The sequence below is a fragment of the Sarcophilus harrisii genome, chromosome 6 (genome assembly GCF_902635505.1).
Source record: "Sarcophilus harrisii chromosome 6, mSarHar1.11, whole genome shotgun sequence".
Taxonomy (NCBI): domain Eukaryota; kingdom Metazoa; phylum Chordata; class Mammalia; order Dasyuromorphia; family Dasyuridae; genus Sarcophilus; species Sarcophilus harrisii.
In genome coordinates, this window is record NC_045431.1 from 11,390,334 (window position 1) to 11,407,743 (window position 17,410).

The 17,410-nt window shown below is 34.4% G+C and overlaps 1 protein-coding gene across 3 annotated transcripts in view; it reads right to left on the reverse strand.

The window, feature by feature from the left end:
- The window catches only part of KCNIP4 (potassium voltage-gated channel interacting protein 4), a 1,016,244-nt gene that overhangs the window by 247,887 nt on the left and 750,947 nt on the right, over positions 1-17,410 (reverse strand). The gene's annotated exons all lie outside the window — the stretch shown is intronic.

Here is a 17,410-nt window from a genome sequence, read left to right on the forward strand (position 1 = left end):
ATAATTAAATCCAGCTTTACCAAAAGGAAATTGATAGACTAAGACTTTGAAAATGACAAGGATATTAAAATTATTCTTCCTTCTACTTGAAGTCATTATTGCAAGTGGTGAAACACAATTAGAAAACCAATGCCCAAAGGTAACCGAAATTCTAAGGAAACGTCTGATCCCGTTCCCAATTAATTGGGGACCTCATACTTTACCAAAATCCAAAAAAACTTTCCATTCCTTAAAGGAGCAGTCTAGTCTCTAGGCTTTCAAGGAAAAAGTTAAGTTAAGCAATTAAGGTAGTAGAAAAAGTAAGAAGTATTTCTGACTCTAACCACTGACACTATGGCAAGGTAGGGACTGAAAAATAAAGAAGCATAGAAGTAAAACTGTCCTTTCCTGGCCACAGCCTCCAGCAAAAACCAAACACAATTAATAGATACTTCTCCAGTTACTTTAAAATAGATTTCCAATTCTTTAGAATATACACTGATGAAAGTCAAATATGAAGAGCTACAGTTTCACTTGCTTCATTTCAAGATGGGACCTTAAGTTTATCTTAAATCTGCATAAAATATGATTTAGGAATGAAGAGGCAACATCACATTATGGGTCAAGGTTGGATTTGGAAGCACAAAGACATGGATTAAATTCTTGCCTTTGAACTAGATACATACACATGAAAAAGTCAGGGATTCTTGATACTCTAAGCAACTCTCTTAGAAAATAAAATACAGCACTGAATTGGTGGGAGGATTTTTCCATGCTAAGAATTCCAAATCCGAAAAAAAAACGCAAGTCCAGACCCCAAAAGAAACTAAGGATTTTAAAGACCAATTTTCATCCCACTCTAAAGGCATTAACAAGAAAATTTAGTGACTCTTTCTAGTTATCATATTTGTAGTTTCTGCTGTTCTTAGCTAGCTAACACTTGAATTTATCTTTGGGTATATGATCGTTAATGGAGCGCAAGCCAAAGCAAGTGCTCCTAAATATCCCACCAGTCACATATAGGAATATTCTTGCATAGAGGTTGTCTTATGAATGGAGTTACATTCAAACACATTCTCTGAGCAAGAAAGGGAGGCTTCAGGTAAGAGTTCCAGGAGTCCTTCCTGAAAGAAGATGGAAAGAGGTGAGCTCTGTGTGCTTTTGCACTCATAATGATGCATCGCTAGAAATAAAGAAATTTGTTAATTTATGAAAAGATTCATTGATTAGTTGAACCTAAAATCAAAAAGATTAAAAAATGCAGGCATTTATCTTTCCTGTTTAATCTAACAAATATTTCACTGAATATTTTATGGGGAACAAGGTCATGATTGAATGCTTTTCAGAAAGGCTGAAAGATAATTATAAAGGATATTGATTTAGGGCTTTGGGGATATCATAGGTTTGAGTTGTATATTTTTTTTAATAGGCTCTACCTATCAGCAACTGTATTGTCAAAATATTGGGCCTGATCTTATGATTAAGTACAAAGAATGACCACATTTTGAAAACTATTGTTTATTCCAAGGTCAAGTTTATTACTGTAGCCCTGAAATAGAAATTGTATTTTAGAAACATGAGCCCTCTTTCTACCAATTTTGTTTACATTATTATTATTATAATACTTCAGAGATTCCTTATTTCAGTAATATATTTCCTCCATCATCTGAGATCAAAACTTTTCTATCTCTTAGGAGGAAATCTTCATTTCTGTTTTCTAGTGATTATCCCCTCTAAAATTATCTAGGCTGGTGCCAAGGTGATATATTTATCGTCACTTAGGGATATGCAGATGAAAGTTTTTTCACATCAGTAGCATCTGCCGGAGTTTGTGTTTTCCTGATTTTGTTGTTGCTGCTCAGCCATTTTTCCAGTCCTGTGTGACCCCATTTGGGGGCTTTCTTGGTAATTATACTATGGTAGTTTGCCATTTCATCTTCCAGCTCATTTTACAAATGAAGAAACTAAGGGTTAAGAGACCAGAGTCACATAGCTAATAAGTGTCTGAGACTGGAAATGAACTCAAGATTTTGAAAGTTCCTGACTGTGGAGCAGGCACTCTATCCACTGGGCCACTTAATTGTCCCTGTGTTATTGCCAGAGCGTTCAAGAATTCAAGGTTACCTCTACCCTTTGAACTTTCTTTTCTTCTGAATTATCTCAAATTTCCATTTAGTAGAACCTCATTGGGAACAGGGGTGATGAGCAGACATAAATATCAACTTATCTCTATAAACGTAAAGACATAAGTTCCTTTAAAAAAAGGATTCTTTCTTACTTTTTCTCTTTAGGTTGCTGTACCTAGGGCAATTCCTAGAATATAATAAATGCTTATTGGCTCATTTATTGATTGAAAATGAAAATAGGTAGCTTTGCTGCTTTGCTTTTGCTTTATCATGAGGGGCATGGTGATATAGTACATAGAGTCCTGGACTTGTCAAGAATATGGGCTCATTTCTCTGCCTTCTGAGATTTACTAACTGTGCAACTGTGCAATTCCCTGAAGACCTCTGAATCTCAGGTTAGGGAGGAAATTGCCACCAATTACATATCCTCGAGATACACTTCAGGACACTGAAGAACACAATGCCTCAAAAAGATCTAGCATTTAATAAACACTTCTGAAATCGAATCGAGTTACATTGTCCAAAGAGTTGTAGAGTTCTTCACAGAGCATGGCTTAAAATAATTTTGTACTCTGGGCACTTATTTACTAAGGATCCTTCCCTCACGTGGTCTTTCTGTCTTATGGCTAGCAAAGTAGCTTTGGTACATGACACAGAAATACTTTTTCTATCAACAAACCTTGCTCCTATTTTCACAGGCATAAGATAATGATCACAATGGAGATAGACTTTTTGTTTATTTTTCCCTGTATATTAATTTTACTAATATAGGAAACTCTTGGCAAGACAAGTCCCCATCCCAATGTAGAAGGATATTTACTTTGTAATATATAATCTAAGATTATACATTATATACATATATATGTATATACATATGTGTCTGTGTATGTATGCGTGTATATATATATATATATATATATATATATATATATATGCGCCTGTGTCATAAAGGTGAAAATGCTATTAGAACAAACTGACATGCATGAAATGCCTGCCATTTGCCAATTTCTGTTTGAGGTAGAACCTTGGGCTCATCTGTAGTCTTGGGAAGTTATTTGTGGGCACCATGAAGTTCAATCATGGCTAATGGTTGTCAGAGACAGGATGCGAAACCAAATTTTCCTTATTCTGAGGCTAGCTCTCTATTCGTTATGTTGGTCAGTCAATTTTCAGTCATTCTGATTTTTGTGGCCCCATTTGGGTTTTCTTGTCAGAGAGACTAGAGTCATTTGCCATTGCCTTCTCCAGCTCATTTTACAGAAGAGGGATTGAGGCAAACAGGGGGCTTGGTTGGGATCACATGGCTAGTAAGTGTCTGAGACTAGATTTGAAGTAAGGAAGATGAGTTGGCTTATTTCAGGCCCATCACTGTGCACTATGGCGTCCCTTCATTGTCCTTGTCTATTCATCGTGCTATTCTCAATTACAAGATACTTCCTTATTTGCCAATAGAAAGCAAATTATATTTTTGGGCAATAGTTCATACCATTTGTTCAATTTGAGAAAAAAAGGATGAAAACTTGACACTAAATGAAAATACAAGAAGTGCCTGCATTCTTTCTTTTTTTTTGAAGAAGTGAAAAAACAATGGAAGCTGAACACAGCATCTACTAATGAACTTAATTTACATGTTGGGTAGTTTTGCTTGAGTATTTCCCCCATTTTTCCTTTTAGCCATTTCTTTTTTAAAATTCTTTGTTATAATTGATTTATCTCTGGGTAGAGGAAAATAACACTGAAAAATGAAGATGTCATAAAAAAACAAAATATACAACTAAACAAAAACCTGTGAAACAAAAAAGACAGAGTCCAGGGAAGATATAGAAATAAATAAGTCATGGCCTCAGTATATAATAAGCTATTCAGAAGAAGCTGACTTATACACAGCTTAGCGATAATTATAGTTTTGATATCTGACGTTTTATGGTCCTTAAAGGGTTGCAAATTTTTCCATCAATTATTTTATTAATATAAAATTACCATGTTCATATTAGGTGATACACTAGCCTGAGTTCACCACCAATGTTCACTAATTGAATGTCCACGAGCAAATCTAACCTTGTTGAACATCAATTTCCTCAATTATACAGGAGAAGGTTGGATTCCATGAACCCTGTGATACATTCCTGTTCAGAAGCTATAAAAAATATGAGGCACATACCCATCTCCATTTATAGTTTCTGTCCTGTTGCTATTGACTAAAAATCATATTGCAGTTGGATACATCCTAGGGTCAATATAATTCCAAGTCATATGATCAAAACCAAAACATCTTTTCTGTAACAACTGAAAAACATTTTTTTTTGTTTCTGACTAATAGGGAGTAAACAGTGTTGAAATATTTGTGAAAGCATTAAATATTCTATAAATATTCCTGAAGCAAGAATTATTTATCTAATTAAAGCACATTGTTGATTTGTCAAGCAATGCCTTACATAATAGTTCAGGTTGGTTGAGTAAAAAAAGAAAATAAAAATAAATAAATAAAAATCCATGCAGTAGAGAAGTAGGGGTGTTTCACTTTGAAATCTATCTTATACCTGACCCTTACCTTATATCACTTAGGGGTATATGTGTGTGTGTGTGTGTGTGTGTGTGTGTGTGTATGTGTGTGTGTGTGTGTGTGTGTGATGAGAGAGAGACAGAGACACACAGAGAGAGACAGAGAGACAGAGAGAGACACAGAGAGAGACAGAAAGACAGAGACAGAGAGAGACGGAGAGACAGAGAGACACAGAGACGCAGAGAGACAGAGACAGAGACAGAGAGACACAGAGAGACAGAGACAGAGAGACACAGAGAAAAAGATGGAGAGATAGATAGATAGATAGAGATAGATAGATAGAGAGAGAGAGAGACAGACAGACAGACAGACAGACTGATTTGGGGCAGGTCATTTGGTTTTTTAGGCCCTTGCTTTCCATCATCTATAACATGAAACAACTGGATTACTTGATCTTTAGAAAGTCTAGCATTATTTAGTGATTCTAAAGGGCTAATAAAATGAGGTTACTGATTCTTCAATTAAAAAAAATTACTTAATAATTAAAATTATAGCTTTACTAGTTGAAAGGTAAAAGCCTCTTTTCCTCTCAGGAGGACATATTTGCAAAGTAGAATTCTTCAGTATTCCAAACTACGTCAGCTTTTCATACCAATGGAAAACTCCAGAGCTAGATAATCCAATCTGGCTTTGTCTTCAGTTTAAAAGTCTCTTATTCTGATTAGGTTACCGGGAGAACATTCAATTTTGCTTCCTGTTCTGTAACATTTGGGCGATCTCTTTGGAAATCAGTTACTAAATGCATTTCTCACTGTAACATCAGTGAGCACAGTTGAGGGGAGCGGAAGGCTCTGCCAAAGGTAGATGGTTGAATGTGAGACACACAGTTTTGAGCAAAAGGAATACAAGAGATGCTTATAGAACCAGTCTAAGCTTCCTGAAACATGCTCTAAATGGCTCACACCTTTGATATTTGAAGTTAGTGGGTTTGGCTTCTTTGCTAATTTCCAACTGCACAGATGAATTGCTAAAGAAAATGTAGCCCAGGAGATCTATGCTGCCCACAAAGGAGGAGCTCATATCTGGGATATTAAAAGAGAGTTTAGACCACCATTGAGCCCAAGGGGCAAAGAAGCACAGGTGTGTCTGCCCCCTTTCTAGATCCTTTACTGGCATCCTCTTTATAGCCAGCTCTTACTACTCACCCGCCAAGAGTAGACTACTGGTCAGGAACCTTTTGGTGAATAAGTTTAAAGAATGGAATAGGGGATCTCTAAGGTCCCTTTATAGAATACTTCATATTTTTATTTCTGCTTTACACAAAACATTGAATTAAATCTATTTCCATCTAGTATTTAGTCCCCAAAGAGTCATTTGCTTTCTTTTAAGTAATAATAATGAATCATTTTATTATAATATTATCAATAGTAAAGTAGTATAATATATGGAAGAAGGTCCAGACTCAGGCTTAACTTCTAGTATTGAAATCTATGACTTATGCAACCTTGCACAAGTCACTTCACTCAGAGCTGTAAATAACACAAGGAGAACAGAACTTTGTCCTAAGACATGGACATTGGCCTGGGGAGGGACTATTGTCCCATTCCTTCAGATGCTCTGCTTGCTCTGCTCTGTGACAGATATCTCGGTATCTCTGTCTCTGGCTAAATCTGTCTCTTTCTGCATCCCTCAAAGCTGTCATCCTGGTGGTCCTTTCTTGGGGGCATGTTTCCTCCTCAACACATTTCTTAATATAGCTCTATCTGGAGCCCCCTCCAGTGCCATCCCCAACCCTAGGTCACACTGTTCTCTCTTCCACTGCTATTTTTCTCTACCACAAAATTGCTGCTCTCTTTAAAAAAAGCAACATAAAACAAAACAAATCAAAAGATCCAATTCCTTTTGCTCCAAACCAAAAAAGAAAACCCCAAATTGAACCACAGCTGACCACTTCTTCCGGACTGTTTTCATTATTCATAAAATGGAAAGATAATAGGCACCCTGCCAGCTTTATATAATTATTGTAAGGAGCAAAATAAGCAAATGTATTGTAGAATGTAAAATACTATACTATGAGGAGATAATGACATGATTCTTTTTCTTTCTACATGATTTGTACCCATTATCAGCTAGATGACACCATAGTGCATAGAACACTGGGTTTAGAATTAGGAAGAATCATTTTCCCACATTCAAATCTGGTCTCAGATAGATGAGATGCTGGGCAAGTCACTTAACCACATTTGCCTCAGTTTCCTCATCTGCAAAATGAGCAGGAGAAAGAAATGACAAACTGCTCCAGTATGTTTGCCAAGAAAACTCTAAAATGAATCATGAAGAGTCAAACAGAATTGAAAAATAACAACCACCACATGTTGTCTAAGACCTTTATAGTTAAATGAAATCAGAGCATTAAGATAATTATTTAAATTGAGCTATGTTTCTTATCTCAGAAACCAGATTTTTATGAGTACTACTTCTGCATCTGCCCAAGTCTTACTAAACTCCATGCCATGAGGATGGAGTCTTGGACCCAATACCTTTCCCCCATCCCTTTATAGAAAGAAAAAAGAGAATCTAAAAATAAAGCTGGTTAGAAATAAATTAAAAAACCTCACATAAATCTATTTAAAAAACTCTTATTAGTATGAAAAAATAAACAGTAACAAGAGGAGGAAAGGGAGTAAATAAATTTCCTACAAAATGATGGAAAGAGTAGATGCTCAACAAGTGGTTAAATGATACATTAATGGGACAATTTGATCACTACAGAGAATAAAACAGTTTTGCCATCTGTAGTATTGGGAAGACACTGTCTGGTTTATATAATAACTATAAAATTCAAGTCCTTTCAGGAGATCATTATATACTTCAACAACAATACTATACGATGACCAGTTCTGATGGACCTGGCCATCCTCAGCAAGGAGATCAACCAAATCATTTCCAATGGAGCAGTAATGAACTGAACCAGCTACGCCCAGAGAAAGAACTTTGGGAGATGACTAAAAACCATTACATTGAATTCCCAATCCCTATATTTATGCCCACTTGCATTTTTGATTTCCTTCACAAGCTAATTGTACAATATTTCAGAGTCTGATTCTTTTTGTACAGCAAAATAACGGTTTGGTCATGTATACTTATTGTGTATTTAATTTATATTTTAATGTACTTAACATCTACTGGTCATCCTGCCATCTGGGGGAGGGGGTGGGGGGTAAGAGGTGAAAAACTGGAACAAGAGGTTTGGCAATTGTTAATGCTATAAAGTTACCCATGCATATATCTTGTAAATAAAAGGCTATTAAATAAAACAAAAGAAAAAAAAAAGAAAAACTTGTTGAATTTTATGAAGAATATATTTTTGGATTTCAAATCCAAAGTCCAATTCAACTTGTAAGCTATAAGAGACCATAGGGATTATGAAATTCAATATGTTCATGTTTCAGGGGAGATAACAGGCAGGTGCAGAAATGTAAAGTGATTGGATTGACATCATAGCTAGATACCTAGAGAAATAACCCCAAATCCTGGTTAACAGCCTGTTCTATATGTTATATCTTGTTGCCTTGCACTCTAGTCATAAAAAATAAAAGCCATACACAGCTGTTAAACATAAAAAAAATGAAGTCCTTCATAATTTGAAAAAAAAATCAAGTCCTTTAAGAGCATGAACAGAAATCTCCATGTGAAATCACGGACACTAGATTTGATGGAGCTGGCAAGATGAAAGCAGATTTCAGAAGCATTTATTGGGTTTATCTGTGTGATTTTCAACTCAGCAAAGGATGTCTAGGGTGGGATTTATGCACACTGAACTACTACATTTGGTACCAATTGAATTTGGTACAGTTATAGTTTCAATTTTTCTACCAGGACAGTTCAGCTCTTCAATTTGTTCAAAAACTTGATTTTGAAATAACTAAATTGATAAAGGCAAGAGTAGAAAATGACAAAGCACACTTCAGAGGATTCCAAATTTGAGTCTTGATGGGCAAAGAATACAGTGCTCCAAACACTGAACCAGTCATGCTCTCAAACTTCTAAAATTACCGTGTCTTGACCATTTTATTGAAAAACAAAATCATAAATAAGCATCCCTAAAGCCATCCGTAAAGATACTGCTGCTGGCCAAGGTGTAGAGGTCCTACAATGTGAAAATGGTCATCCATTATATTTTGGTATATTTTGATTGTTTTCAATCTTAACCTATGAGGGAATAAAGGGGAAGAGACTAGAATTTTAAAAAACCCAAGAAATCTTCAGTTTTGAAAAATCAAAAGGGAATTTGGGGCAGAGAGATAGGATATTTATTTCCATCAAATTTTGTTACAGAAAATGACCTTTCTCCACAAAAACCTACTTTAATATGGGTTCTACAGTACCCTGCCATTAGCTTATATAATGATGCTAAGCAAAAACAAAATGACTAGAGGCATTAACCTTGGATACAGAGCATTTTTAGCTGAGAACTTATGTACTGATGTATAGATACATGCACACAGCTTACATTGTGATATTTCTGCAGTTAATGTGAAACTCCTAGGACTTTTAAAGTGAGCGTCTTATTCACTTTATTTACAATATATTCAAACTGGTTGTGATTATAATTTACATTTAAATAAGTATGAAAATATTGGGAAATTCTGAGCCCATGTGTTTCTCTGATTTTATGTCAATGGTGCCCTCACTCACTGTCACACTCCCCATATAATATGCAACTCTTCCCTTTTCCTTATATTCCATATCAAACATGCTTCAGTCCTTTCCATTCCAACTCTGATATCTCTTCACATTTACCCCTTTATCTCTACTCCTAATCTACCAGCCTATTACACGTTTCCCACTTCAACTACCGCAATCGCTTCTTGACCAAAATTCTTGCCCCTATAATTTGTTCTCTTCAATTAATCCTTTATTCTCATGCTAAATTAAACTTTTTCATGCCTGTGATAGAAAGCTTCTCCTCAAAACACTTCAATGACTCCCCATTGCCTACTGAGTAATATCCAAGCTCCTTAACCTAACATTTAGCTCTTCCACAATTAAGTCTGCTTTATATTTCTGGCCTTGTCTCATACTTCTCTCCATATACTCTATGCTTGCTATTTTCAAATTCCAGCTAAAATGCTATTTCTCCATAAAGCTTTTCTTGATATTTCAGATAATAATGATTTTCTCTCCTCCTATCTCCCATTTTTTATTCAGTTTAACACGCATTTATTAATTTATTTTAATGAATAGAGTACCATGCTTGGTGCTGGATGAGATGCAAATTGAGGTGACAGTCATTGTTTTACAGAACTTCCTGTCTAATATATCAATACATAAATCAATATTTAGGATTGCAGATATAAATGCATAAGATAAGAGAAAATGAAATCTTCTCTTAACTTTAATGTGGGTAAGATTACTACTGATGGGGCAATCATGGAAGGTTTCCTGAGGTCATGATGCTTGAATTGGATACTGGGTCTTAAATGATGCATAAGAATTCAATAAGCATCTTATCAGAAGTAGATGGTAGGAAGGTTATTTCATATAATAATGTATATTATTTATATTTTGCAAATCATGAAGTTTTATAACTATTTGTCTGTCCTAGTTTCTCAATCAACTGCAAACTGCAATAGGGAAGAGTCATTCATCTTATTTACTCTTTATATATTCCTTTAACATCAACTCTAAATGTTCCTTACATCGTATGTCTAGCAAATGAAGTGATAAAATTATGAGCTCGGGGGAAAGTTTTATTTAATTTAATTGGATCCTCTACAAACCAACTCCACACTAAAACAAAGATCATTTGAACACATTGCTTGAAAATATTGGAATATTTTCTTTTCAAACATATGAAGGGTCAGCTTAAAGATCAAAACAAATTTAGAGAGTGGCAAATGGAAGGGAACTTCCAAAAGAAACAGACTGCAATCAAAGAGATCTCATGAAGCAAAAAGCTTTTGTTTATAGTGACACTTTGAAGCTTGCATCAGTCTGTCTAACAAAGAACATTACAAGAAGATTCACAAGGTTTTAAACTCCTATAATCATCTTGGGATGGATGTGGATTTAAAGGGAACGAGATGGTTCAATGTGTTATAAGCAGACTGCTGACTACAAATTAAACCAGAAGAGGAATCAGGAATAAACTTAGAAATTTCCCCTTGATCATTTCAGGTTAAGAAGCACCAGATTTATCTTGGGAATTCTAATTAAGTAATGCTGTTTGCTAAATTGAGCAGTTTGAATGAACATATAGTTAATTAGGAAGAATGCTAAAGAGTGGTTTCCTTTTTAGTGACTACTTCAATTTCTTGGTAATTTTGCTAACTACTATCACCAAATAGGGACACTATACATCTTTCTAATATCTCAGGCCATGTACAAATTTAAATCCCCCCTTTAAGTTGTGAAATGATTTATGAGCTTTAAAAAGGTTTATTTGGTAAAGTTGCGTTAAAACATGTGGTTAGATAAGCAGTCCATTGAGTCAGTCTATCAATAGGTATAGTTTGGGTGGATATTGATGGAAAAGAAGGATCTGGGTCCCAAAATAAAAATTTAAAAGTTATAAAAAATTGAGCTGGAATGCAAATTTTATAGTTATTACAATCATGACAAGCTGCTTGCTGCTGGAAAAAATATATCTTGTTAAGAGGCAAGAATCAAAATTGCTAGTGGCCCAAAGTATGAATGACAGACATATAGTAGTGACATGTATAGATGTGTTTCTCTTTCTTTAAATTACCTATGCATTTGAAAAGTTGTATATGTGAGGAATAATAGTTATATAGTTAAAATTCTCTACTAGTATCTTTAAAATGTTAAAAGAACCCAAGGGTGGCCTCTAGAACACCGATTGCATGCTTTATCAAAATTTTAATTCATAAGGAAAAAAAGAAAAAAATTGTGAACAATAATCACACAGATTTTTGTTCTTGTTCAGTCATTTTTTTCAGTCATGACCAACTCTTTTTGACTTCATTTGGGGTTTTCCTGCCAAAGATAGTAGGATGGTTTGCAATTTCCTTCTCCAGCCCATTTTACACATAAGGAAACTGAGGCAAACAGGGTCACACAGATTGTGTGTTTGAGGCCAGATGAGTCTTCCTGCCATCAGGCCTAGCTCTCTGTGCCTTATGATGCCATTTAGAAGCATAAATACCATGCTCATAAGATCAAAGGTGAATTGAAAATGGTAGAGTTAAGATTTATGTTTCATTCTTAAGTGCCCTTTGAATCTCAATTGACCTCCCTAATGTGATTATATGCCTCTAATAAGGAATTGCTGGCATTTTCAAGTCATGATTGCAGCCATTTTCATATACAAGTTGCGTGTTTAGCATGAAAATCCTATTGATTGAGAGATTATTTTCTCAGGTCAAGTATTTTAAGAGAGAAAATACTGAATCAATTAGGTATTGGCAACTCAGGCTCAACTTGCTGTATGTTTGAGAGAATCAATTTGAAATTGTTAGGGACTTCATTTATACATAACTATTGAATGGCCTCATAGGGAATGGAAATGTGTAACTGGTTCCAAAACTGTTAAAGAATTATAAAGTAAATAGACACTAATATTTACAGTGAGAGAAGCAAAATAAATAGATGGCACAGTGGGGACAGAAGCCTTTTAAAAATTGTAATATTTCATATTTGTCTGATACCATACAGTTTATGCAATGTTTTCTTTAAAAGAATCCTAAGGAGGTCATGCAGAGGCTCCATTTTGTGACTCAGAGAGCTTTAGCCATGGTCCCATAATGAATAAGTTCCAGAATCCACTTTCCAATTTAAGTCTTCTGATTTAATATCCTCTGCTCCATTCTTAGCTGCAACGATGGATGTGTTTGAAGGAGGACACATGGTAGCCAACAAACATTTATAAAGCACCAGATGAAAATCAGTCTTTATTCTGTGTGGTTCCATGGGAAAGAACCTGCTCCAATGAATGGACAACATAAGGTAGAGACTTTCAACTCCATGTCTGAGAAGATATTCTCAGAACTATCTGAAAATGGAAGCGTTGTTCTTTGTCAGCTACCTATTACTTAGCTACCTATTACTTCAGGTATCCAAGCTGAGATTGGGTTTGTCATGAAAGTTGTAAACAAAAATCGTATATAAAAAAGGATGTGGGTCTTAAAATTCCTTTTGACTGTAAGAGTCTGTGATTCTATTCTAATAAGCTAACTTTTCATTTGTTCTTAGCCAAATGTCCTCCTTAAAGCAACTTCAAAAAAAAATCTTCCCCCCCACACTCTTTGTTATTCCTCTTAACTTTCTACTCACTATGAGGAACTCAATGACACTTCTATTTCTTGTTTAATTTGATTTATTGTCAAGAGGAAGTCATTTTTCATGTCTTTTGACAATCTAAGATAGTTCTATAGACATTTTCTCCATACCTTTGCATGAGGAATAGGGAGCATATATTTCATAATCATTTCTAGAGTCATAGGAACATATTAATTTCAATCTCAAAGGACTTTTTTTTTTCATTGCACTGGATCTGGGATTTCAAAAGTGGAACTCTCAGGTAAGAAGTTTCCTCAATGGACACATTCTCTATATTTTTACTCTTAGATAATTATAGAGGAAGAGTACAGGAAAGAAAGACTTAAGTAACTTGTCTGGGTTCACAAAACCAATATTTTTCAAAGGCAGATTTGAATCCAGGCCCTCTTGATTGTCTTTCTCTCCATTACTCAGCTCCTTCAGTAACTATGAAAAAGATAATTAAACTAACACTACACATTTGATGAGATTTATAAATGTCTAGAAGACGGCAGAACTATGACTAAAATACAATTTTCCTGTCTCTGATTCACTACATTTTCTGCTGTGATCCTCGCCTTTCTGTGAATGCTCAGTTTTAATTTACACTGCTATTCTTTAAAAATGTTTCTCCAGCCACAGTGTTGACTTTACTATAGTTATGGTTTAGTGAGTAGGTGACAGTTGAGAAGTGCCCCTCATTTGTGCTAAATTTTGCTTCCTTTTAGTAGATGGAATTACCATTTTGGGCCTGCCTATTAACAGAGCAGCTGAGACTTCTGGTGGGAGACACTGTGAAAAAGCCAAGCATAACTCCATTCCCATGGATGGATGGTTGATCACTCAAAGTGAAAAAGCCTATTTTTCTTCCAATTTATTTTTCACAAAGCATTTAATCCTCTAAAACTAATCCAAATGAGATTTTTAAAGAATATGATCTATGATGCTTGGTAGATAAAAAAAAAAAAGAAATGACAAATCTTATATTATACAGGTCAGATTCCTTCCTGCTGTGATATCTGTCATCTTCCATAGTTTTGAACTTCTCCCAAGTCTTTCAGATTGCATGACTGACAGGGGTCCTTTTATTGAGAATCTGAATTACATTTACCTTAATTAAATGCTATAGCGGACCTGGCAGCAGATAATGAATCAGAGAAACCAGGTTTTGGAAAGAAATTGAACTCTCCAATTGAAGTGTAAAGTAGAGATCTTGAAATTGTCAAGATTTTATTCAAGAGAATATGAGTCTTCACTTTTCTTTCTAAATCTCGATCTCTCTCTGTGTGTCTCAAGTCTTTCTCTGTTGCTTTCTGAGTCTCTGACTGTGCCTCTGTCTCTATGTCTCTGTCCATCTCTATTTGTCTTTCATTTCTTCTGGTATTTTTCCCCTTTCTGTGTCTCTGTGTTTTTCTGATTCTCTGGAAGTTTTTATGTCTGTTTTTATATCTCTGAATAGTGCTTCGTACATTACTTTTAATCAGAGATTCTTCATTCATTTGGTCTCCCATCTATATTCCTCAAAGCTCCAAAACTCAGATAGCGCTGTTAAATATCCATTCTTTTCAGCAAATAATTCCTTGAAATATTCTAAAGGATGAACTGTGGACAATCTCGATAATGGTTAGTGATTCTCAGAACAGGACAACAATCAGCAATCAAAGTCTATGCCATGAATTTAGCAACAGATAATTTTCTTCATTTTGAAAACAATGACCTGAAGAACTAGAGATGTAGTACTTAATATCCTTTCTGTTTAGAAAAAGATAGTCTAATAGTCTAAACTCTCATGTAAAATACATGGGGTACACATGTAAAAGTCATAATTTTGGTAGCATGTGGAGGCACCCGTTGGAATAACATGTCTTGATACTACAAGGCAAATTTAAAGTCTTCTGAAATTTCAAGTGAAGCATTGCCCTGTTCTCCTACAAGAACCTATTGCAATCTCAATGAATCCTGAATGTAGTATGGGAGCTCCAAAAGTGATCCAATCTTGGGCTCCAACAATATAGAATAGTCTATAGATTAACATCCCTAATTTCTTGTGCTATGATCTCATTTGGTTAGGTTACATTCTTAATCATTGTGTTCAGTTCTGAATAATGTATTTTAGTAAAGAAAGACAAACTAGAGACTATCGGACAGAGGACATACAGGCTGATGAGGTGATCTTGAAACGATGTTGCATAGTATTTGACTGGAGTAACTGATCATTTAGCCTTGGATGACTGGATGATGGAAGTTGTTTTCAAAAATTTGGAGACCCTATTATATGGAAATTAGATTTTACTACTTGAGTACATTATCAGGCCAATATGTCAAAGAAGTCAACAAAGAAGAAGAGGATCTATATTTTAGAAAAAACATTGATAATAGTTCTTTTCAGAGTACCTAAAATTGGAAACTAAAGATCTAGCATCCTACTTGTAAAGAGATTAAAAATTTTGATATATTGAGCTATAAAAATGATAATAAAAATGGACAATTTTGGAGAAATCTGAAGAAAATTTATGATGTGATTCAGAGTCAAATGAAAAGAAAAGAAAACAATTTATATAATGATCACAATATTACAGGAAAAATAACTTTGAAAGACTTGAAAATGGTGACCAACATAAATGATAAACTATGGGTCCAAAAATAAAAATAAAATACACTATTTGCCTCCTGACAGAAATAATGAAGTTAACATTTAGAAAAAAGACATATTTTTGGGCATAGCAAATTGAATGTTTTCCTTTTTCAGCAGTTTGTAGATATCAATTGAGGGATTTTTAAAAATTGCTCAATGGAAGGGAATGGGAGAGAGATTAATAAAAAATTCAAAATAGAAATAAAAGAACATCATCCCTAAGCCCAGGTTAAATGAATCAAGAAATGAAACCAAGAAGGTGCTGAAATCTGAAGAGGAAAAAGTTAAGGAAGCAAAGATCATTAAAAATATTTAATGAAAATTATGGCAATTATACCTACAGATGAAATCGATGACAAAAGTAATACTGGTGCTTCAAATAATTTTGAAAAGAAAAATGTGCACACTGAGACCATAGTTTTGTAATGTCCTTTTTGAGCCTAACAAACCAACTGTATAAAAACAGAGTAATTTCACAAAGCTCATATGCACACTGTCCCACAATATTTGATAAAAAATAGGTGAATTCAAGCACTTGCATATGATGGCATATTTGGTTAGTATTACCACAATATAAATGAGAGAATGGAAGATGGAGCTATCATTGGAACGCTTACACAAGTATTGAACATCAGCAGATCAGAAGTAATTTGAGAAAGCAATCAGACATCTTTGGAAAGGCATTAGAACATTACTTTGATATCTAGCTGACACATGCAATAAAAACTTAAATTTCATAGGACCCCATTAAAGGCAATAAAAAAAGAAACATGAACATTAGAATCTGGGCATGGAATCAGAATGGAATGGAATGGACAATAGAGTTAGAAACTATAGATTGCCTTAGTCATCATATGAAAGCAAAATCAAAAGGTTTTTAGAGATAAAAGAAGTGGAGACAGCTCAAAAAACAAAACAAACAAGTTTGAAATCAATCAAAACTTTACCACAGAAATTTGAGAAACAAATGATAGGACAGAGAAAAAAACCATCAATAAGGAAAATGTGGAAAATTTCTTATCAATATGATCATAAGAAACCCAACACAATAAACCTTTCAGTGCAATCACTTGAAATAGCAAGTTTGTAAATCATTAATGCAACCAATGACAGAACAGTTATATCAAGTTATATCAATATTGGATCTCTGGCTTCTGTTCATAACTGAGAAGTAGTGGGACCAGATAAAACCTGTTATTACTGGCTCAACACAAACATGAGGAAAATATCAATAAAATACTTTATCAGTTTCTTTCCAAATACAAGCCTTTTTTCATCTGTTTTAACAATAGCATCACATAGTTAAGACCAAAGATGAGAATTCCAGTCATCTTTGAAAAGATGCCTTTTATATATTTATGTACTTTATACAAATAATCTTAGCTTTTTCAGAAAAAAAATAATAAAGAAACTAATAGATTGCCTGAGGAACAAAAAGGAATTCCAAGAAAGACTCAAGCATGCAACAACAGCTTATTTTTGATTTGGTAATAATTAAAAAGTGCTATTGTACCTCTTCTGTTTTTATTAATTATTGTAATATCTTTACTTTATGCACTCATGGATTATTCATACATTGCAAATATATAAAGCAGACTCAAGGAGTAGACATGAAAAAGTGTTTTCTAAAACATGTTACCAAGAACAATCAATGTACAATGTGGTATTTACAAGGGGACAGTTTGTGCCTATTATGACTTAAAATACATTATCCTGCTCCACAAAGAACTTGAGAAAGTTGAAGCTGAACCCATATACTTTATTTATCACAACATACATGGATGACATCAAATTATAAGGAACAACTTCTTCAACTTGTGGACCCTCTCTTCAATGACAACAAATGTCATTTGGCCTCCAAAAGTATACAATTCTCAATGTATGACA